This window comes from Brachyhypopomus gauderio, unplaced genomic scaffold (genome assembly GCF_052324685.1).
Source record: "Brachyhypopomus gauderio isolate BG-103 unplaced genomic scaffold, BGAUD_0.2 sc71, whole genome shotgun sequence".
Classification (NCBI taxonomy): Eukaryota; Metazoa; Chordata; class Actinopteri; order Gymnotiformes; family Hypopomidae; genus Brachyhypopomus; species Brachyhypopomus gauderio.
Window position 1 is genome coordinate 1,399,884 of NW_027506892.1, and position 11,282 is coordinate 1,411,165.

Consider the following 11,282-nt stretch of genomic DNA (forward strand, 5'->3'; position numbering starts at 1 on the left):
GGGGTTGTCGTTTTTGCCACTGACCCCTTCAGCTTCTAAGGCTCTTGTTTCAAGAAATTTGTGAGTATATTGAAGCTCAGGATAGCAACATATAGATTACTTTCCATACCCTACCTGTATATTAAATTGCAGTTCTATGTGTTATGGCTCTTCTATTTCCCACAGGCCATTATTACCAGAAGCTGTAATGTTACTGAATATGATGGTAACCTAGATGTCTACATGTACAGTCTACAAGTTAAACATTAGCAGATGCACTCTGTAGTCTAGGGTAGGCCAGCCAACACATTCTCCAAGTGAAATCTACATTTACATTCTGTGCAGCTTACAATTACTGGGTTACTGAAGCTGGCTCTTAAAATTCTTTTGTTGACATATAAGGCATTAAATGGTCTTGCTCCACAATATCTGAGTGAACTCATTGCATACTATAACCCATCTCACCTTTTGTGCTCCCAAAATGCAGGATTTCTCTTAGTTCCAAAAATTAGTAAGACTACAGCCGGAGGCAGAGCTTTCTCCTTTACTTTAAAGCCCCTCAGGTATGGAATAGCCTTCCAGCTCCGATCCGAGATTCTGACACAGTTCCAATCTTTAAATCTAGACTTAAGACTCACCTATTTAATCAAGCCTTCAGTTAATATTCTACTTGTGAAGGTGTAGGGGCTTGGGGGTCCCCAGACGTTGAGATTTCTGGTGATCTGAGATGTTGATGCTGTCATCCAGCTTTGTCATGGAATCACTCTAGTTGTGACTATGACTTGACTGGAAAGCAATGTCTCAGTGAGCCCTCATGCCTGTGGTCACCTCTGAACCCCTCCCTTTAGTTTTGCTGCTATAGATTAGTCTGCCGGAGCCACATGCTGATCACTGGCACGCGAGCTATGTACGTTTAAATCAATGGTTGTTTAAATTGATGTCCACATACTCAACCTGTATTTTATATATTTTTTGCATGCCTCTACCTAAGACGATTCCATACAAGCACCTAGCACCACATACAAGAACCAGATGGTCTGGCTTGCCAGTGGATGTGCTGATGCCGTGGATGGATGTGCCATTGCCACAAGAGGACGCGCTCATACCAACTCCTACCTGAGGCTCACCATCTGCACTGAAGGGACTGTGACTACTTGGCCTGGGAATTAGAACTACAACTTATAACTATAGAACTATATTTGGACTACAAATACGGACTTCTGCTAGTGGGCCGCCCAATGGAGGATGGGTTCCCTTTTGAGTCTTGGTTCTCTCGAGGTTTCTTTTTAATCCCCACCATCATAGGGAGTTTTTCCTCATTTCCTCATTTTTTGCTCATTAGGGATCTGGACCCATACAATTGTAAAGCTGCTTTGTGACAACATGTTTTGTAAAAAAATATATAAATATAAATATATATATAAATTTATAAATAAATTTGACTTGAATTGACTTGACTCTTGGGACTTGGAACGTAACCTCTCAGTAACAGGTCTCTCTTGTAAATCAAATCTCAATGAAACAACCTGCATAAATAAAGGTCAAATAAAAAAAATTAAAAGTTGGGAAGGAGCCTGAGCTGGTGTGTGAGGCTGAGAGACACCAACTAGATATAGTTGGGCTCACCTCGACACACGGTTTGGGTTCTGGAACCAATTCTCTCAAGAGAGACTTGACTTTATTCTGTTCTGGAGTTGCCCAGGGTGAAAGGAGGAGGGCTGGAGTGGGCTTACACACAGCTCCCCGGCTCGCTGCCTGTGTTGGGGTTTTCCCTGGTAGACAAGAGGGTCGCATCCCTGTGCCTTCTTGTTGGGGAACAGGCTCTGACTGTTGTTTGTGCTTATGCACCAAATGGCAGTTCGAAGTACCCGGCCTTCCTGGAGTCCTTGGAGGAGATACTGGAAATTGCACCTTCTGGGGATTCCAATGTTCTGTTAGGGGACTTCAATGCTCACGTGGGCAACCTGGAAGGGTTGGGAGGAACGGCCTCTCTGATCTGTTCTGTTATTGGACTGTTATCTGTCCATAACGAACACCATGTTCGAGCACAGAGGTGTCCATAAGTGCACATGGCACCAGAACACCATAGGTCGCAGTTCAATGATCGATTTTGTAAATGTGTCATTGGACTTGCGACCGTGTGTCTTGGACACTTATGTGAAGAGAGGAGCTGAGCTGTCAACCGATCATCACCTAGTGGTGAGTTGGATCAGATGGCGGGCGAGGATGCTGGACAGACCTGGCAGACCCAAACGTATCGTTAGGGTCTGCTGGGAACATCTGGCAAAGGAACCTGTCAGAAAGAATATCCCACATCCGGCAGAGCTTAGTCCGCATCCTGGTGGAGGCCGCAGACATTTAGGCCGAGTGGGCCTTGTTCCGTCCCTCCATTGTCAATGCGGGCAGACTTGAGCTGTGGCCGCAAGGTTGTCTGTGCGTGTCGTGGTAGCAATCCCCGAACCCGATGGTGGACACCTCGGGTAAGGGAGGCTGTCATCCTGAAGAAAGAGTCCAATCGGGCTTGGTTGGCTTGTGGGACTCTGGAGGCAGCAGACGGGAGGAGCCAAGCAGATTGCGGCTTTGACCGCCGCAGAAACAACAACTTGGGTGTGGGAAGAGTTCAGTGAGACCATGGAAAGTGACTTTTGATCAGCTCCAAGAATATTCTGGAAAATTGTCAGGCAACTCAGATGGGGAAATCAGTTCCTGACCAACACTGTGTGCAGTGGGACTGGGATCTGCTGACCTCAACAGGGGATGTCATTAGGTGGTGGAAGGATCTTCTCAATCCCACCATCACGTCTTCCATAGAGGAAGCAGAGCTGGGGGACTCGGACAGGGGTTGGCCGATCACTCAGGCTGAGGTGACCATGACCAGGGCAAGGCTCCGGGGGTGGATGAGATCCGCCCCAAGATCCTTAAGGCTCTGCATGTTGTGGGATTTTCCTGGCTGACACATCTTTGCAACATTGCGTGTACATCAGGGGCAGAGCCTCTGGACTGGCAAACTGGGGTGGTGATTCCCCTTTTTAAGAAGGGGGACCCGAAGGTGTGCTCCTACTATGGGGGGATCACACTCCTCAGGCTCAGGGAGTTTGCTGAACCAGTCCACATGTGTTTATTGGATTTGGAGAAGGCTTTTGACTGTGTCCCTCAGGGATTCGGTTCAAATGACAGGGATTCTGGGAGGTGCTCCAGATGTATAGGGTTTGTGGCCCGCTGGCAGTGTTGCGGTGAAGAGATAGCTGTGCCAAAAGGCAAATCTCTTGATTTACTGGTCAATCTACTTTCTGACTCCTACTTATGGTCATGAGCTGTGGGTAGTGACCGAAAGAATTAAATCGCGAATACAAGAGGCTGAAATGAATGTTCTCAGCAGGGGGGTCCGGGCTGTGCCTTAGAGATAAGGTACCGAGCACGGTCATCCGGGAGAGGCTCAGAGTAGAGTCCTCCACGTAGAGATGAGCCAGTTGAGGTGGTTCGGGCATCTGGTCCTGATGCGCTCCAGGCATGTCCAACTGGGAGGAGACCTCGGGGAAGACTCAGGACATATGGAGATATTATATCTCTCTGCTGTCCTGGGAACACTTTGGTATCCCCCCAGAAGAGCTAGAAGAGGTGGCTGGGGAGAGGGAAACCTGGACTTCTTTGCCTAGGCTACTGCCCCTGCGACCCAGACCCGGATAAGTGGATGAAAATGAATGGATGGATGACACAATCTATATGTTTTCTAATCTATGGACACTACCACTGCAGAATTCTAAAACATATAAAGTGATCATCTCAATGGAAAAGGTATTAGCATTTATTTATATACTGGGACAAATTTCTCATTGATCTCATTTAGACTGAACAGTGAAAACCTGAGGATGGATGTCAGCTGCCCACAATCCATATACCATCATATTCTTTCATTTCCTGTTGGGAAAACAGGGGCTCGTGGGGGTTGTAGTGCCCTAGTCAGCTTTCATAGCCTACCGTCTGACACAGTGAATTACTGAAAACAATGTCTTGGTGAACACAAACAGTGGCATAATATTTTGCAGAATATTATCCGAAACACCTGTTTTAATTATGTATGAATATGAAAAATAAATAAATATAATAGTTACCCAGCAGGGTCAGTATCCATGGCAAACACTGGTGTTTTCCACAGTAGGCTGGATGATATGGGGCTATGTTTACTTGTCCTCTCAGTTGTAATGTTCGCCATGATTCTTTGCCGCGCTGTCATATTACACCCCAAGAAAATCATCAAAACAACACAGTGTGAAAGCTGCCGTCTCGCTGTAGAACTCAGATCTGGTGATGTGTCAATTCATCACAAACAGGGAATTGAAAAGCAGACTTGTGCCAACCTCACAACACATGAAAAATAAAAACCCATATGAGAATTCTGTTTTTTTTTTTTTTTTTTTTTGGAGTGCGGGGGACGTCTGCAAGACTCTGGGATTTGTAGTCAAACGTGGTTTAGATCTTGGAAGCTGGTGGATTACAAAGGGTTCTTAATATTGTGCTTTTGCTTTTGTGTGGAAAGTTACAAACTCAGTGAATGGCAGAGGCAGAGCTTTAGACGAACAGGAGGAAATCAAGTTACACCAGAGAGAGAGGAATAGAGAGAGAGAGAGAGAGAGGGAGAGAGAGAGAGAGAGAGAGAGAGAGAGAGGGAGGGAGAGAAAGAGAGGGAGGGAAAGGTAGAGAGGGAGGGAGAGAGAGAGTGAGAGAGAGAGAGAGAGGGAGGGAGAGAAAGAGAGAGAGAGGGAGGGAGAGAAAGAGAGGGAGGGAAAGGTAGAGAGGGAGATGGAGGGAGAGAGAGAGTGAGAGAATTCCTTTTTACGTATGTACTGTGCGATGGTTCTGTCACACCATGGAAAGTTTTTGAAGTACTTGTAGTGGCAAAGAAGGTCATATGGTATTTATGGTATGGTATTTATTTATATCATCCTGAATTATTATAAAGTTGACTTACTATTATTACTAAGTTACAAATAGTACACCATTAATTCTACTATTTAGCAGTCTTAGGCACTGGGGTAAAGCATTAGTAACATAATGTCCAGATAATGTATTTATGGTAACGTTATCATTGATAACATTGATACGCATAATATGCACTGGATGCCTTTGCTGCTTAGAACTGATAATAATCAGTTTTATGCTGACATGTTTTTTTATTTTGCAGTAGTAGCAGATTTTATAAGACCTTAAACATTTACAGGACTGAACCAAACTGCAAAAACAGTTCATTAACGTTTCCTTGCAATACATGGAGCCTCAATACTGATGTACCCTATAGCAATCATATAGAATGAAGAACTAACTAAACAGGCAGTTCTTCAACGCAAGCTTGGTCTGACGGCTCAGGAAAGGTTTCTGTTTATATCCTAAACGTAAAGTATCAATGAGAAATATCCTATACGGTTCAGGATTCAGAATACAGAGCAGTGGCCTCCCTCATGCTGTGATCTCTGCCTGCTAAAAAAAAAGGGAGAGAGCTCAGACAGGCAAAAAAAAAATAGAAAGAAGACGTGGGATTTCAAAGAAGACAGTGAATGGAAGGAGAGAGTGGTATGGCTCAGAGGAGAGAGGGATGAAAGAGAACGGGTGTGGAGGGATCATCGCACTCCTGTGTGTGCACCAGAGGTTTGAACCTAATGAGAATACGGTGGGTGTTCTGGTGAAGTCGTGACTGGCGTGTTGGCGGGCTTTAGCTGTGGAGCCACCTCTGCTCTTAGGCGGAGTGAAATCACTGTAGAGTCACGCGGGATGAAGGCCGCGGGCCAATCACGGCCCAGCTCTGACCGCCCCATCGTCTCGGCTGCCCTGTCATGTTGGATAATTGGCTTCGCTTCATCAGGCTTTCAAATCCCTTTATACACTGACCTTTTCTTTTCACTCTTATTTATTACTCACATGAAAATGACCAAAAAAGTCCTGCTGCTCGGAAACTGTCGGGCACTTTCATGAACTTTAATACGGTTGAAGGACGTTTCAAAATGGCCTCACTTGTGACAGGGTGAAAGGGTGAGTCTGCTGGCCATCATGCGCTCTGGGTCTCTCCGCCTCAGACAGGCTTCACTATCGCTGGGTCTCCTTCCTCTGTTCCGCCGTGGCCTTCACAGGGTGAGGAAGTGAAAGACACTGTGAAGATGGCAGTTCCAACCTCTAGACGAGACTCAAACGAGCCGATTTTTTTTCTGACATGTCAGAATTCTGTGTTGGGGATACTCGAGTGTGAACAGTGGTATGACACAAAATGACACATCTCTCCAAGACGTGGCTGAATCTCTGGAAAACTCCTAGACTGCCATGCAGGGTTAGGATTTGGGAATTAAAACTGCAGAGTTTGAACTCTCCGCCTACTCAAACACTTGACATGGAAACTTGCAATGTGAGCGATTCCCTGACAGAGATTTTCTAGGTCATCTGGTGTATCACTGGCCCTGAAACAATTCTAACTTTAAAATGTTGCCTTGTCTCTCTTTACATAATACCTTTGTACATAATACCTTTGTAATACCTTGTTTTCATGGAGTCATTCCACAATTCTAGTCTTATTATCAAATGGTTTTCTTGCCATTGGTGATTTCTCTCACTTTATCTTTGCTGTGGATGACTTGTCTTTCTAAAATAAACTTTGAGCTGGATCCTTTTGCATGCCACTTGTGTAATGTGATGTTGTGAGATGGTATATTTTGTAGCGTCCACCACTAGGTGACCTCTGGACGGGTCTCTGAAGCCCCAGAGTGCTGTGTGGTCAGCCCAAACTCACCCTTAGTGTGTGTTGTGTGCATGCTAGTTTTCCTACTCTCCCAACTTTTCCCTTAGGGTGAGTTATTCTACCAGCTACATTCCTCCGTTTGTTGACAAGGTTTTCCTTAATAAAGGTGGTTAAAGAGCAAAGAGCTTATTCTCGTCCTCCTGACTCACCACCGTTACAATATGAAGCATGAACCATCCATACGAACATATCTGCCCTCCTATTCATAGGACACAGCTCAGACATGGGAATGTGTTTTACAGTACCACACTATCTGAGCATGGTGGTCTTCCTGCCCAGAGAAAGTGAACAGGTTGTCGATGCCCCATGAATAATCAGCCGAGGAACCCGTATCGAACCAAACATGCTGCCTGTTTGGGACTCAAGCACTGTCCATCTATCTATCCATCTAGCTGGGACCACCCATCCTGACATGATGAGTAATGAGTGTGTGTGTGTGTGTGTGTGTGTGTGTGTGTGTGTGTGTGTGTGTGTGTAAGAGTCACCGTGTCGTCTCTCCGCCTCCTTTCGTCAAAGACCAGAGCAGCTCTGACTCAGCAAACACTGCACAACGTCAGGAGGTGAAATATATTTAATATATATTTAGTATATTTAATATATATTTAGTATATTTAATATATATTTAATATATATTTAGTATATTTAATATTTATTTAGTATATTTAATATATGTTTAGTATATTTAATATATATTTAGTATATTTAATATATATTTAATATATATTTAGTATATTTAATATATATTTAATATATATTCAGTATATTTAATATATATTTAGTATATTTATTATATTTAATATATATTTAATATATATTTAGTATATTTAATATAGATTTAATATATATTTAGTATATTTAATATATATTTAGTATATTTAATAAGGTGTGGTCATATGTAGCAACTGTTCATCCCAAGTATGACTATCTGAACTCAGGTCTACAGCATCCACCAAGTCCATAAAATGGCAGCAGGAAACCGATGCCTGGAAACCGTCTTGGAGCATATTAAACACCTTTGATGACCAGCGCCCCCTGATGGCACCAGTGTGAATTGTCTGATCCTTTTCAAACTAATATTATCTACATGAACAAATTGAAACTGTTGAGTAAGGTGTTTAACTTGATGCCGTCAGAGGGATGGAAACTTTCTGTCCAAAGAGGATCTGGCAACCACAGTACCTCTTCTAATTAGGATGGTGGAGATGAAAGGACATCGTTGATAATTTAGCACGGCACTAGTGTCCCGTCATCGTTTCATGTGAAACTTCTTCCCTCTTCATCCTGAAGTTTGAATGTGCACAAGCTTCTCTCTCATCTGTATTAGACTGCAACCGCCGTTTTTAAAACAGTACGGGCTTTATGTCACCTGCAAGGAGAGACTGGGACAACAAATTATATCACCCTTATATTAAAAAAGAAAAACAAATAGAGATATTTTGAAGCCCACCCTGTTTTGATGCCATTTCCCTGTAGAGGTTCACTGTTTTTTTTTCTGAGGTCTGAGTGTGTGTGTGTGTGTGTGTGTGTGTGTGACACAGTAGCCGTGGGGCACATGGTAAACACCAGGTCTCTGATGGATTACTTTAGCGTGGCTGTGGATGTCGTGCTGTGGTAGGAGCGTGTGTGCCTGCAGTGTTCCCCCGAATTCAGATCAATACCGTCAGGCTGCACGTCTCACATTAATGCTGCATCCTCACTTACTGTTAGGCCTCTGAAAAATGACAAGCTGTGTTAAGTAGATTTTGGGTTCATCCCTGGGTGACCCTGCTTAGCTTGACAAACATTTATTCTCCAAGATCGAAACCTTTCTGATGGAAGAGTTCAAGTGTGAACTACTAATTTCCACCATTTGTTTATAAAAACATGATTATGCAGATCTCTTTCATTAATTATTTTAGAACTAAGTAAACCACAGTTGATCAGGTACAAAATAAGGATTTGGTAGGATTAGTTCTGCGGTCCATCAACATCTTGTGTTAATTGGCACTTGCAAAAAATAAAAGGCCAATTAATTCTGAGATAAGCTAAAGTATGAAGCCATGCTGGTTAATGAAACACATTACTGCTGTACTGCTGTTGTGTCAATGATATCCCTACAATATAATGCAGATCTTGCTGGTGGACCTTTGGTTTGACTTGTTTAAGAATTTATCTGCATTATTCTGACCGAGATTGTTACATTGATGATTCTTCCGAACGCTGAGAATAATGAAAATGCCCAGAAGAATCCTGAAACACCTCATGGTGAAGATGCTGACACCACTCACAAAAACATCAATATCTCACAGACTTCTGTAATATTAGCAATTCAAAGCCCAATACACTGAAAGCAGTTGTGCATTTTATTTCACTTTGTTAGTCTCAGAAACCCATGTATAAAGACCAGGTTCGGTGTATGTTCACAGTCATTACTGTCATTCAGGAATAAGCACAATGCTTTTCTGCTACCAGACACACACAGCAGTGGGTCTAGAACATTCCACAGTTGAAGCAAATTGTGGATATTAAAAAACGTGTGAATGTAAATGTTAATAAAGCCTAGGATAGCCAACATGTGTGTGTGTGTGTGTGTGTGTGTGTGTGTGTGTGTGTGTGTGTGTGTGTGTGTGTGTGTGTCTGTGTCTGTGTGTCTGTGTGTCTGTGTGTTTTGCAGAATATGAATAACCCACAGAAGTAATGTTACCTTCGATTAAATCACATAAGGTCATCCATTGAGATTATGTATTCTGTACGTCTATGATCAATTTGTACACTAAATGACCAAAGTTTGGGAATTTGTTAGGTAATTATAATTTGGAAAAAAAACAACTCAATTAAATGAAACCCCAGTGTGTGATCAGTCAGGCAAAATGTGTTCCAGAGGTGATTTGCTTTCTTCTTGATTTGTTGAAACTCTCACACAAATGTGCCGTAGCCAGCTCCTCCACCTTCTCCATCTCTGTGAGCGTCTCCTTCCTCCGCGACCCTCGCAGTGCCTCCCAGGCCAAGCTGTCCTGGTCTCCCCAGGCTCCTTCTGCCCCTCCCTGCGTCTGGAGGGATGGATAGCCCTCCTACTCTTGTGAGAGTTCTCCTCAGCACCCCGAGGTCCAGACGAGGAAGGTACACCCACTGAGCGTGAAGCCACCAATCGATGCTCTTTAGCTCTGCGCAGGACGCACTCCCCCAGGGTGCAGTTAACTGGCTTTGAGGGTTCACCTCTCTGATTTGCCATTAAGACCTGCAAAACAAAGAGATGGGGAAAGGCGGGACTGAAACAGCAGGGCAGGTGTTGTCTTCTAATGAAGTGGCACATACACAAACATCTGGGACAGGTGAGGCAGTGTCCTTGACACGCAAAGGAGATTAAAGTGGACGTGTGTAAAACAGCTGATCAGCGTAGCACACTGTTATACGGGATCAACACCCGATCAGTACGCGCCTGCAGGAGCAGTGACATCACACCACATGTTCGCTGTTTCCAGTGACGTTTGCTCCGTTGGAACTACCATCAAAACAACGCAGAACACTCGCTGGAACTATGGCGACCACTTAATTATTCATCATTTGATTGCAGCTCCAGATCATAAATGTCATTCATCATAACCCCACCAGCCTTCAGCTCATCCTTTGCCTGCGTTACACGTAATGTTTCCAAGTCCCTCTGGACAAGAGTGTTAAACACCATACATGTAAATGTCATACATAAGGCTAACAGTGATGTTTTGTTTTATATACTATCAGTGTTCACTTTTCCCAGGTTATTCTGTAGCTCTCTCATTGTCCTTGCTTGTCAACACATCACGATTTAATTTGGTTTTGGAAGGACAGAGTTGGATAATTGGCACACTGTTGCCATTGGCCTTTAATTTACTCTTGACCCACTACACACTCTTGTGAAGGTGCGCAGTACCCTGTCAAACTCAAGATTGAGCTCTTCCAGGGCAAGACGTTCCCCAGTAATTGGAGAGCTGTTAGCAGTGACACTGGGATATATTCTGGGCAGAGACACAGCACGTCCTGTCCAGCTGAAGTGTTCTAGTCAACATAGCTACTATTAAGAACTATTGCTTAGCAACATGTCAACCATGTCATGGGTCCATGATGTAGCTAAAACCACATCCTGTTCCAATGTAATGTCAGTGCTTGTCCAACACAAAAGTTGCACCTCACCAAGCACAGAGACTGAAACAGTATTTGTAATGTGGCCTTGAAAACACCAATCAGATCTGTCAATAACAGATGTTAATGTTATTACATAAACTGAATGGTATATTGTGGTTTTAAATTGTTTAAAACAGTTTAGATTAAAAGAACAGCAACAGATGTTGGCTACTACTATATTATAGCATTTATTCTGGTCAGCAGCATTTAGCAAGAAATACAAAGGCAGCACCCTGGTAACATGTCCATTAGCTTAGACAACAGGGCGTCGGAGATTATAAGAAAAGCAAGGTTGCTCTTTAGCAAAATTAACTGGATCTAAAACAACAATAACAGATCCCATCATAAAAACTTCATAGAATTTTGACTTGTGATATAGAAT